Below are 12,670 nucleotides of genomic sequence, written 5' to 3'. Positions count from 1 at the left end.
TATATCAATGATGAAATATTAACATTGCAACACATGCCAATACGGCCGGTTTAGTTTACTAAATTGCAATTTTAAATTTCCCGCGCAGTTTCCTGTTAAACGTCGGAGAATGATGACGCGTGCGCGTGACGTCACGGACTGTCAGGAAATATTAGCCCAGCACCATCTGCGGCTAAAAGTTGTCCCTTTTCATCGCGCAATTAAACAGTATTCTGGACATCTGTGTTACTGAATCTTTTGCAATTTGTTCAATTAATAATGGAGAAGTCAAAGTAGAAAGACGGAGTTGGGAAGCTTTAGCCTTTATCCACACAAACACACGGTGATTCCTTGTTTAAAATTCCCGGAGGTGAAGCTTTACTATGGATCAGAGCGGTCAAGTGAACATGAATCCCGACCACTTGTCAACCGGCAGGTTTCGGTAAGAAAATTGTGGTAAAAAGTCGCCTCTGACCGGAGATCTGTGGAGTTTGTGCCGTCCTTGTATCTGCCGTGACTTCCCTCAGACACTGGCCTCAAGACACCCGTGGACACACCCCTCCGACTATCAGGTACTATATAATCTCACTAAAACACTAGCAACACAATAGAAATTTAAGAGATTTCCCAGAATTATCCTAGTAAATGTGTCTAAAAACATCTGAATCCGTCCCAATGCAATCGCCTTTTTTTTTTAACTTAATTTTGTTATCCATTTTTTTTCTAGTCCTTCGCTATCAATTTCATGATCCACAAATCTTTCATCCTCGCTCAAATTAATGGGGAAATTGTCGTTTTCTCGGATCGAATAGCTCTTGCTGCTGGAGGCTCACATTATAAACAATGTGAGGACGTGAGGAGCCCTCACCCTTGTGATGTCATCGTCTGCGACTTCCGGTAAAGGGAAGGCTTTTTTATTAGCGACCAAAAGTTGCGAACTTTATCGTGGATGTTCTCTACTAAATACTTTCAGCAAAAATATGGCAATATCGCGAAATGATCAAGTATGACACATAGAATGGACCTGCTACCCCGTTTAAATAAGAAAATCTCATTTCAGTAGGCCTTTAAATGTTGTCAAACAGCATGTGGTTTCAACGTTGTGTTTGTGTTGTAGAATATTGGTTGCGAAATAACCAAATTTCAATGGTCAAATTAACGTCACAATCTGACATTAAACAAACGTCAAAAAGTATTTTGTTTCAACGTTGTATCTGTGTTGTAGAATATTGGTTGTGAAATGACCAAATTTTGATGGTCAAATCAACGTCACAACCTGACATTGAATAAACGTCGTCCAAAAGCATGTTTTTTCAACGATACATTTGTTTTGTAGAATATTGTTTGGGAAATGACCAAATTTCAAAGTTCAAATTAATGCGAGAACCCAACATTGATTTAAACGTCGTCAAAAGGCATGTTGTTTCAATGTTATATTTGTGTTGTCAAATATTGGTTGGAAAAGGACCAAATTTCAAAGGTCAAATAAATGCCGTAACCTGACATTGAATAAACGTTGTGTGAACGGCTTCCTGCCGCCATCGTTTGACCCTTTATTTTTTAATAAAGCTGCTTTACCATGAATTGATTAACGTGGACCCCGACTTAAACAAGTTGAAAAACTTATTCGGGTGTTACCATTTAGTGGTCAATTGCACGGAATATGTACTGTACTGTGCAATCTACTAATAAAAGTATCAATCAATCAATCAAAACTCGCAGTGTCGGTCGGTCGCTCTTTCAGCTCCACCTCCGCTGCTCGCGCCGGTCTCCTTTTCAGTCGTCCGAATCTTTCCTGTACTGGTCTCAGTCGCTCCGTGGCTCTCGGTGGTTTTGCTCGTCAGGTCTTCTGGTGGTTCTCCTACTCCTTCTGCCCCGATTTCTCCTCCTTCTCCCCTTTTATACAGCAGGAGGAGATGCCCAGATTTAGAGCCGGTGTGTGTGTGTTACCCACCTGATTCTGATTGCTGCAGCGTCGCTCCAGGCACGCCCCTCCGTTCCGCTGCATACTCCGCCTCCTGGCCGCCATCTTCAGTAGGACCACAGTTTTCCCTACCCCGGTGTCTGCCCATCGGCTTCGTCTCTCCACAGTTCTCCATCGCCAAACTCAAGCCGGGCTTCAGTCCGGCTGAGCATACTCCCCCCTTTCTTTTCTGAGGGAGCGGGGGAAAAAAAACTTCCCCGGCCACCTGCCTTCTCCTTACCTTCTTCGTCTTTTCCTTTGTCTCTTCCTTTTTCTCTATCTTTTCCTTTTTGTCTTATTTGTCTTTGCCTTTTTCTTTGCCTTTTTCTTTTTCTTCTCGAACTTCAATTTCTTTGACTTTTTCTTTGCCCTCTTTGACTTCTTCTTTGTCCTTTTCTTGAATTTCTCCAAGTATTTCTTCTTCTTTCTCAATTTCTTGAGTTTCTTCCCCGTCTTCTTCATCTTCAACTTCTTTTTCATCGTCATCATTTTCCTAAATTTCTTCAAGTATTTCTTCTTCTTTCTCAATTTCTATAGTTTCAACTTTTTCTTCTTCAACTTCTTCATTTTCAACTTCTTCTTCATCTTCATCATTTTCCTGAATTTCTTCAAGTATTTTTTCTTTCTCAATTTCTTGAGTTTCAACTTCTTCTTTAACTTCTTCTTCATCTTCATCATTTTCTTGCAGGGCGAGTTCGTCCTCCCTCTCTTTGGCCGACAGCTCGCCCTGCTGGTCTGCAGACGCCACTGCAACCTGCCCAGCCCCGACTTCCAGGTAGGAGGTTTCAGCCCAGACTTCCCTGGAATTCTACTTGACTTCCTCTTTGTGGGGGCACTCGCCGCCTCCCCCAATCTGGTCCACCAGTGCCTGCAGAAGCCGGCAACTCTGACGTTTTTTTCTCTGCCAGTTTGCTGAACTCCGCGACGAGTGTCCAGAGGAAGTTGTTCTCCCCCGCCTCCGATGGTCCTCCCACGTTGGGTGCCACTGTGAACGGCTTCCTGCCGCCATCGTGCAGGTTACGTGGACCATACAGGAACGACATCGCTTCGCACAGGTTTGACTCTTTATTTACCATTAAAGCTGCTCGCATGTCGGTCGGTCGCTCTTTCAGCTCCACCTCCGCTGCTCGCGCCGGTCTCCTTACACGTCTTTCCTGTGCTGGTCGCTGTCGCTCCGTGGCTCACGGTGGTTTTGCTCGTCAGGTCTTCTGCTGGTTCTCCTACTCCTTGTGCCCCGATTGCTCCTCCTTCTCCCCTTTTATACAGCAGGAGGAAATGCACAGATTGAGAGCCAGTGTGTGTGTTACGCACCTGGTTCTGATTGCTGCAGCGTCGCTCCAGGCAAGCCCCACCTCTCCGTTCCGCTGCATACTCCGCCTCCTGGCTGCCATCTTGAGTAGGACCATGGATTACCCTACCCCGCTGTCTGCCCGTCGGCTCTGTCTCTCCACACGTTGCTATAAAGCATGTTGTTTCAACGTTATATTCGTGTTGTAGAAAATTTGTTGGGATATGACCAAATTTTGATGGTCTAATCAATGTCAGAACCCAACATTAATTAAACGTCGTCAAAAAGCTTGTTGATAAAATGTTGTATTTGTATTGTAGAATATTATTTGGGAAATGACTAAAATTCAAAGGTCAAATCGATGTCAGAACCCAACATTGATTAAACGTCGTCAAAAAGCTTGTTGTTTCAACGTTAGGTTTGAGTTTCTCAACGTCACGACCTAATTCAACAAGTTCTCAACGTTGTTTCAATGTCTTGTGCCTTCCGAGTAGGCCCCTAATGGTTCCATCCATTTCCTGGGGTGACTATTCGATTCAGAATCAAGCCCTGATTTAAATCAATTCTGGCAATATATTATTTGGTATAATAATTACATTGAACATTTTTCAAAACAATTTACAGGTTCGAAAAGTTCCTTCTGGTTGCACAGAGATGGCATAAAAAACTCCATATATCCATCCATTTTCTACCGCTTGTCCCTCTCCGATTGCGGGGGTGCTGGACCCCATCCCAGCAGTATATATATATATTTTTTTCTTTTTTACCTGGATTTTTTAAAATGATGAATTAATTGAATGAATGAATTGAGACTTTGTCTCCCAGCCGGCCTCGGAATCCCTTCGTGAAAAGCTGGACTAAGTATCCGGAGAGAGGGAAGTCTGGGCTTTCTTACTTAGGCTGCTGACCCCGTGACCCATCCTTGGATAAGTAGAAGAAGATGGATGGAATTGATTTAGAATCGGGATGAATACAAACATAAAAGTAAAATCTCATACAGTTCAAACTTGGTGGAAACAATACTTTGAACAGTTTGGTCTTGTTTCAAAGTGGAACATTTAAAGTTGCTCAACCTAAACAATTTATTCAGAGCTTACATTTGCTAATTAAATACAAATGTTATCATGTCAGCAATACCAATGTGAATACCCTAAAACATGACATCTCAGTGTCATTTTACAGATAACGGACTTAGTATGCGACATCTGTTGAAGATCTAGCACCTAATTCCAATTTGAAGGGAAGGGAAGCAGGAAAGTAGGTGATGCGGGGTTGCCATGGTGATGGCGGAGAGACGATTCTCCTTACTACATAGGAGCTTGTGTACCGGCTAAATGATTTTAAAAGACACAACTTTCAGGTCAATTCCAGCAAATTGGTGCATTTAATGGCATTGTTCATTTATCTGTGGTCTATTGTTTCGCTTTTCATCTGTAATACAACTGCATTTTTTATAATGATGCATGAAAGAATCCTTATAAGAATAAAATATTTCTGGTTTTCTTACTGATGATAATAATTACAAGTGTCCAAATCCGATATTCATATCAGTCCATATCAGCAAAATAAAGAGTATTGGAGGATATCAGCCTGCATGTAAAATGTGCAATAGAAGCAGTCCTGCAGCGTGTTTACTTGTGTGTGATATCATGTGCGATACAAGCAGTCCTGCAGCATGTTCACTTGTGTGTGATATAATGTGCGATACAAGCAGTCCTGCAGCATGTTCACTTGTGTGTGATATCATGTGCGATACAAGCAGTCCTGCAGCATGTTTACTTGTGTGTGATATCATGTGCGATATAAGCAGTCATGCAGCATGTTTACTTGTGTGTGATATCATGTGCGATATAAGCAGTCATGCAGTGTGTTTACTTGTGTGCTATACAAATGGTACTGCAGCATGTTTACTTGTGTATAATATCATGTGCAATACTAGTGTGCGATACCATGTGCGATAGAAGCAGTCATGCAGCATGTTTACTTGTGTGTGATATCATGTGCGATACAAACAGTCATGCAGTGTGTTTACTTGTGTGCTATACAAATGGTACTGCAGCATGTTTACTTGTGTATATCATGTGCAATACTTGTGTGCGATACCATGTGCGATACAAGCAGTCTTGCAGCGTGCTCAGTTGTGTGTGATATCATGTGCAATACAAGCAGTCATGCAGCCTGTTTACTTGTGTGTAAAATTGTGTGCTAAACAAATGGTACTGCAGTGTGTTTACTTGTGTATAATATCATGTGCGATACTTGTGTGAGGTAGTGACTTGTCCAGGGTGTACACCGCCTTCCGCCCGATTTTAGCTGAGATAGGCACCAGGGCCCCTCGAGACCCCAAATGGAATAAGCGGTAGGAAATGGATGGATGGATACTTGTGTGTGATATCATGTGCGATACAAGCAGTCATGCAGTGTGTTTACTCGTGTGCGATATTGTCTTCTATACAAATGGTACTGCAGCGTGTTTACTTGTGTATAATATCATGTGCGATACTTGTGTGCGATACAAGCAGTCTTGCAGCGTGCTCACTTGTGTGTGATATCATGTGCGATACAAGCAGTCATGCAGCCTGTTTACTTGTGTGCAAAATTGTGTGCTAAACAAATGGTACTGCAGTGTGTTTACTTGTGTACAATATCATGTGCGATACTTGTGTGAGGTAGTGACTTGTCCAGGGTGTACACCGCCTTCCGCCCGATTTTTGCTGAGATAGGCACCAGCGCCCCTCGAGACCCCAAAGGGAATAAGCGGTAGGAAATGGATGGATGGATACTTGTGTGTGATATCATGTGCGATACCAGCAGTCATGCAGTGTGTTTACTCGTGTGCGATATTGTGTTCTATACAAATGGTACTGCAGCGTGTTTACTTGTGTATAATATCATGTGCGATTAATGTGTGCGATACCATGTGTGATACAAGCAGTCTTGCAGCGTGCTCACTTGTGTGTGATATCATGTGCGATACAAGCAGTCATGCAGCCTGTTTACTTGTTCGCAAAATAGTGTGCTATACAAATGGTACTGCAGCGTGTTTACTTGTGTATAATATCCTGGGCCATACTTGTGTGAGGTAGCGAATTGTCCAGGGTGTATGCCGCCTTCCGCTCGATTGTAGCTGAGATAGGCACCGGTGCCCCCTGCGACCCCAAAGGGAATAAGCGGTAGGAAATGGATGGATGGACGGATGGATACTTGTGTGTGATATCATGTGCGATACAAGCAGTCTTGCAGCGTGCTCACTTGTGTGCGATATCATGTGCGATACAAGCAGTCCAGCAGTGTGTTCACTTGTCTGTGATATTGTGTGCTATACAAATGGTACTGCAGCATGTTTACTTGTGTATAACATCATGAGCAATACTTGTGTGCGATACCATGTGCAATCCAAGCAGTCTTGCAGCGTGCTCACTTGTGTGTGATATCATGTGCGATACAAACAGTTCAGCAGCGTGTTTACTTGGGTGTGATATCATGTGCAATATAAGCAGTCCTGCAGCGTGTTTACTCGTGTGCGATATCATTGGCGATACATACAGTCCTGCAGCGTGTTTACTTGTGTGCAAATTCATGTGAAGTACAAGCAGTCATGCAGTGTGTTTACTTGTGTGCGATATCATGTGCGATACCAGCAATCCTGCAGCATATTTACTTGTGCGTGAAATCATTTGCGGTACAAGCAGTGTTCAGTGTGTTTACTTGTGTACGATATCATGTGCAATACAAGCAGTCCAGCAGCATGTTTACGTGTCTGCGATATCACGTGCAATAAAAGCAGTCCTGCAGCGTGTTTACTTGTGTGCGATATCATGTGCAATACAAGCAGTCCAGCAGCATGTTAACGTGTCTGCGATATCACGTGCAATTAAAAGCAGTCCTGCAGCGTGTTTACTTATGTGCGATATCATGTGCAATACAAGCAGTCCTGCAGCATGTTTACAAGTGTGCAATATCATGTGCGATACAAGCAGTCCTCCAGCATGTTTACTTGTGAAAAGCTGGACAGCCAGTTAACATCTAGATGTCCTCCAAAATGCACACAATTTCTTCTATTTACAAAAGGTTCGGCTATACGCCACTAGGAGCTAGCAGTTACACAGCAGCTAAGCACACAATAGCAGACAAGCTAGCCATACATGGTAATAATCGAACAATATGACAGTTTAAAACAGCACATTTATCAACATAAATAGTATTAAATAATTGTAGTTCCATATTACTTATACATGCAAAGTCTTCGAGGCAGAATCGTATTAGAAAGTATCCAGTAACAAAGGTGTCTGTGTCATGATCCGCTACTTGGATCATGTCATTTTCTGGTTTTGTTCTGTTTTGTTATCACATCCTGTTTAGTATTTGACGTCCTTAGTTCCTGGTGGCACTTCCTGTTTTGTTTCCGTTGCCATAGTAATGCATTTGTGTCACCTGCCTTCTGTCCTCCTCGCGCACCTGCCTCCTAATTTCTGTCGCTATTTAAGCCTGCCCTTGTTTGTCATTCGCTCTCGCAGTCTCAATTTGTGTTTCGATGCAACAGGTGACGTCGCTATCCCTCATTGTGGTAAAGACTATTTTTGATGCCTGTTAGCTTCCACGCTATTCGTTTGTTTACCTCCCTAGCTCACATGCTAGCGTCTTGTTCTTTCTAGCTCACATGCTAGTTCTGTTGGTTTTGTTGTTAGTGCCTTTGTGCAAGTATTTCTGTTCTTAGTTTGTTCTATAGTGTTAAATAAATCTTCAGTCCTACCTTCACGCTGTGTCCTTTCTCCGACTGCATCCACGAAAGAACAAGAACCACACCACAATACCAGCCAAACGTCACAGTCTGCATCATTCAACTTACTTTAAAAAATTGAAAAAAATACCCATAAGTGGTGCCAAAAAACTAATTCCCACTCCACACAAACCCAACACAAGTCCGACATAAGGTTGTTTTTCATACAAAATGTGAAACCGCTGAGATGTTGTCGGCGTGTGTATCCTTCTGGAAACAGAACTGCGTGACAAAGGCAAATAGGACGTGTCAACAATTGCATTCCTCGGTTTGTTTCTGTGAACGCACCACTGCCGGTGTCAGCGCGCGGCTTCTTTTCAGAAATGGAATAGTCGGTTATGATCTTTTATCAGCGTGGGTTCCGAGCGACACGCTTTCATCGGGCGTGTTCCTCCTGCACGAACTAAACAAACTTGCTCAGCCCCGGGGCTTTATCACGTCTATGCACACGGCACACAAGGATCGCTGCGATCGGCGGGAGATTTCCCGCAGTGCCACTTTGGAATGGAATTATATTTAATCACAAGATGGCGTACCTAAATGTGGCCGAACTACAAACCCCGTTTCCATATGAGTTGGGAAATTGTGCTAAATGTAAATATAAACGGAATAAATTGATTAGCAAATCATTTTCAAGCCATATTCAGTTGAATATGCTACAAAGACCACATATTTGATGTTCAAACTGATAAACATTTATTTTTTCTGCAAATAATCCTTAAGTTTAGAATTTGATGCCTGCAAATAAGTTGGGAAAGGTGGCAAAAAATACTGATACAGTTGATGAATGCTCATCAAACACTTATTTGGAACATCCCACAGGTGTGCAGGCTAATTGGGAACAGGTGGGTGCCATGATTGGGTATAAAAACAGCTTCCCAAAAAATGCTCAGTCTTTCACAAGAAAGGATGGGGCGAGGTACACCCCTTTGTCCACAACTACGTGAGCAAATAGTCAAAAAGTTTAAGAACAACGTTTCTCAAAGTGCACTTGCAAGAAATTTTGAGATTTCAACATCTACGGTCCATAATATCATCAAAAGGTCCAGAAAATCTGGAGAAATCAATCCACGTAAGCGGCGTGGCCGGAAACCAACATTGAATGACCGTGACCTTCGATCCCTCAGACGGCACTGTATCAAAAAACAACATCAATCTCTAAAGGATATCACCACATGGGCTCAGGAACACTTCAGAAAGCCACTGTCGCTAAATACAGTTGGTCGCTACATCTGTAAGTGCAAGTTAAAGCTCTAATATGCAAAGCGAAAGCCATTTATCAACAACACCCAGAAACGCCGCCGGCTTCTCTGGGCCCGAGATCATCCAAGATGGACTGATGCAAAGTGGAAAAGTGTTCTGCGTTCTGACGAGTCCACAGTTCAAAATTTGTTTGGAAATATTCGATATCGTGTCATCCGGATCAAAGGGGAAGCGAACAATCCAACTGTTATCGACGCAAAGTTCAAAAGCCAGCATCTGGGGGTGCATTAGTGCCCAAGGCATGGGTGACTTACACATCTGTGAAGGCACCATTGATGCTGAAAGGTACATACAGGTTTTGGAACAACATGTGCTGCCATCTAAGCGCCATCTTTTTCATGGACGCCCCTGCTTATTTCAGCAAGACAATGCCAAACCACATTCAGCACGTGTTACAACAGCATGGCTTAGTAAAAAAAAAGAGTGCGGGTACTTTCCTGGCCCGCCTGCAGTCCAGACATGTCTCCCATCGAAAATGTGTGGCGCATAATGAGGCGTAAAATACGACAGCAGAGACCCTGGACTGTTGAACGACTGAAGCTCTACATAAAACAAGAATGGGAAAGAATTCCACTTTCAAAGCTGCAACAATTAGTTTCCTCAGTTCCCAAATGTTTATTGAGTGTTGTTAAAAGAAAAGGTGATGTAACACAGTGGTAAACATGCCCTTTCCCAACTACTTTGGCACGTGTTGCAGCCATGAAATTCTAAGTTATTATTTTCAAAAAATAAAATAAATGCTATGAGTTTGAACATCGAATATCTTGTCTTTGTAGTGCATTCAATTGAATATGGGTTGAAAAGGATTTGCAAATCATTGCATTCAGTTTATATTTACATCTAACACAATTTCCCAACTCATACGGAAATGGGGTTCGTATGAAATAGTGTGTACAATTGATAACTAGACCGTCCTGTTTAAATGAAACCACACCATGGAGACACTCATTTACTGCACATCTTTCTATCATGCGCCTACATGTGGAGTTTTGCTATGTTTTCAAACATGCAGGAGTCAAACATAATGTGCACCACTTTTCATGGGCATTTTAGTCACAGTCCTGCAGTGTATCTACATACATAGGAACCCACCTTTGTTTTAAGCACACCTTCGCTCATGGAAGATTCTGGCACTAACTGGAATGTTCCAGACGCAAGAAACTGCATATGCAAAATTGCTCAGTTTGAGACCCCCCACCCCCACCCCCAAAAAATGACTTGCAACGGGAGGGGGGGGGAGATGCGGGCGTGAAGTGGTGGAGTGGTGGGATGGGGTGTAAGTACCTAACTGTGTAATAAAAATCCATGGGTGTGTGTTTTGTCCATAAGCCTGGCAGTAGGCTCCGTTTGGAACCGCGGAACCGAGTCAACATCCCAGGTGTCGTTGAAGAGGTGGGAAGGGAGTCAGAGCGTACAGTATTTCACTGCAATGGTCTCACTGGGGAGCAGGAGCCAAAGTATAGATAAGGGTTGTCTTTGTTAGGACGAGCAAACACATTCCAACGGTTTGCGTACCCTGGTTGTCCATTCTGGCTCTCAAATTTACCATAATTTCGCCTATGCAGAACGGAAAGCTTCTCCAAGATGTTATCCAATTCGCAATTCAATTCAGAAATCGCCAAAGTCTGAGTGCCCCCAGCTCTGCCCGTCTGATTCATCGCGAGGAGCAGCCTCAGGGCTGCTGGAACGTCCGCCAACGTCTTCGGAATTTGACGATAGATGATCTGTTATCACATTCACGAATAGTTAGACATCTTTAACGTCTTCCATGGAAAGAATCGTCAGGCACATGGCTCTCCACTTCTCCCAAGAGCCCCTCATGTATCCAGCATGTATCCGTGTACATGAGCTTCTCATTTGGCAGATCTTGTCAATATCATCGGGTGACCAGTTGATCGATTCCATGTTTTAGAGTCCGTAGAACAGTGCAAAAGAGTGGCACCTTGAGAGGTAAGACAAGGGGACAAAGAAGCAAAGCGGGAGAGGAAAGTGACACATCCGACTTTGTTAGGAGCCAGAAGAATATTATTTTTTGAATATTGTGACTATTGCACACTAACAAGATGCCTTTCCTATTTAGCTGGTGGCCCTTTTCATTTTTAAATACATTAGAAATACATTTGATTATTTACATTAGGTTATTTACAATCCGGGGAGATGGGATGTGAATGGAGGAGGGCGCAGTGGGAGAGTGGCCGTCCGCAACCCGAGGGTCCCTGGTTCAATCCCCACCCTACACCAATCTCGTCACGCCTGTTGTGTCCTGAGCAAGACACTTCACCCTTGCTCCTGATGGGTGCTGGTTAGCGCCTTGCATGGCAGCTCCCTCCATTAGTGTGTGAATGTGTGTGTGAACGGGTAAATGTGGAAGTAGTGTCAAAGTGCTTTGAGTACCTTGAAGGTAGAAAAGTGCTATACAAGTACAACCCATTTATAATTTATTTATCATTTATTAGTAAAGGTTTGAAGTTGCCTGGAGGTGTTGTACAGTAGATGGCAGTATTGTCCTGTTTAAGAGTGTCACAACATTGCTGTTTACGGCAGACAAACTGCTTTACGGTAGACAAAAACGTGACTGCTGTTGTTATTTGTTGTTACCGCGCTTGGAGGACGTTAATGAAACTGCCTAACAATAAACCCAATCCCCACCTAGTACCAATCTCGTCACGTCTGTTGTGTCCTGAGCAAGACACTTCACCCTTGCTCCTGATGGGTGCTGGTTAGCGCCTTGCATGGCAGCTCCCTCCATCAGTGTGTGAATGTGTCAAAGCGCTTTGAGTACCTTGAAGGTAGAAAAGTGCTATACAAGTACAACCCATTTATCATTTATTTATCATTTATTAGTAAAGGGTTGAAGTTGCCTGGAGGTGTTGTACAGTAGATGGCAGTATTGTCCTGTTTAAGAGTGTCACAACATTGCTGTTTACGGCAGGCAAACTGCTTTACGGTAGACAAAAACGTGACTGCTGTTGTTATTTGTTGTTACCGCGCTGGGAGGACGTTAATGAAACTGCCTAACAATAAACCCACATTGTAAACCAGGAACTCACCCTTTATCATTCTACAGTTATAACGTCACTCAGGTCCGCATGGAGCTAGAGGGGGCGTGGCCTGCAGCTCCGCCTGAATTTCGGGAGATTTTCGGGAGAAAATATGTCTCGGGAGGTTTTCGGGAGAGGCGCTGAATTTCGGGAGTCTCCCAGAAAATCCGGGAGGGTTGGCAAGTATGACTACCTTGCTATCAAGACTACTATCAAAACACAGTTTTGTGTAGTGTTTACTACTTCAAGGACCCCGGATGAAAAGAGTTATTAAATCCCAGACAGTTCAATTTGTCTTGTATGGTTCCTCACGATGGCACCCGAGGAGTTTGCACAATGTAAACAAAAGCCCCCCC

The 12,670-nt window shown here is 43.3% G+C and overlaps 1 long non-coding RNA gene across 1 annotated transcript; it reads right to left on the bottom strand.

Annotated features, from left to right (window-relative positions):
* Window positions 1–889: 889 nt before the first annotated feature.
* LOC133542184 (uncharacterized) lies at window positions 890–8,399 on the bottom strand. Its single transcript, XR_009804086.1, has 3 exons — window positions 7,984–8,399; window positions 3,295–3,399; window positions 890–3,197 (listed from the first exon to the last, which is right to left on the bottom strand). It is a non-coding gene; the product is annotated as an uncharacterized LOC133542184 (long non-coding RNA).
* Window positions 8,400–12,670: the final 4,271 nt, after the last annotated feature.

Source organism: Nerophis ophidion, linkage group LG24 (assembly GCF_033978795.1).
Source record: "Nerophis ophidion isolate RoL-2023_Sa linkage group LG24, RoL_Noph_v1.0, whole genome shotgun sequence".
Lineage (NCBI taxonomy): Eukaryota > Metazoa > Chordata > Actinopteri > Syngnathiformes > Syngnathidae > Nerophis > Nerophis ophidion.
Note: the sequence above shows the minus strand (reverse complement) of the source record. Positions and strands in the feature narration are given on the sequence as shown.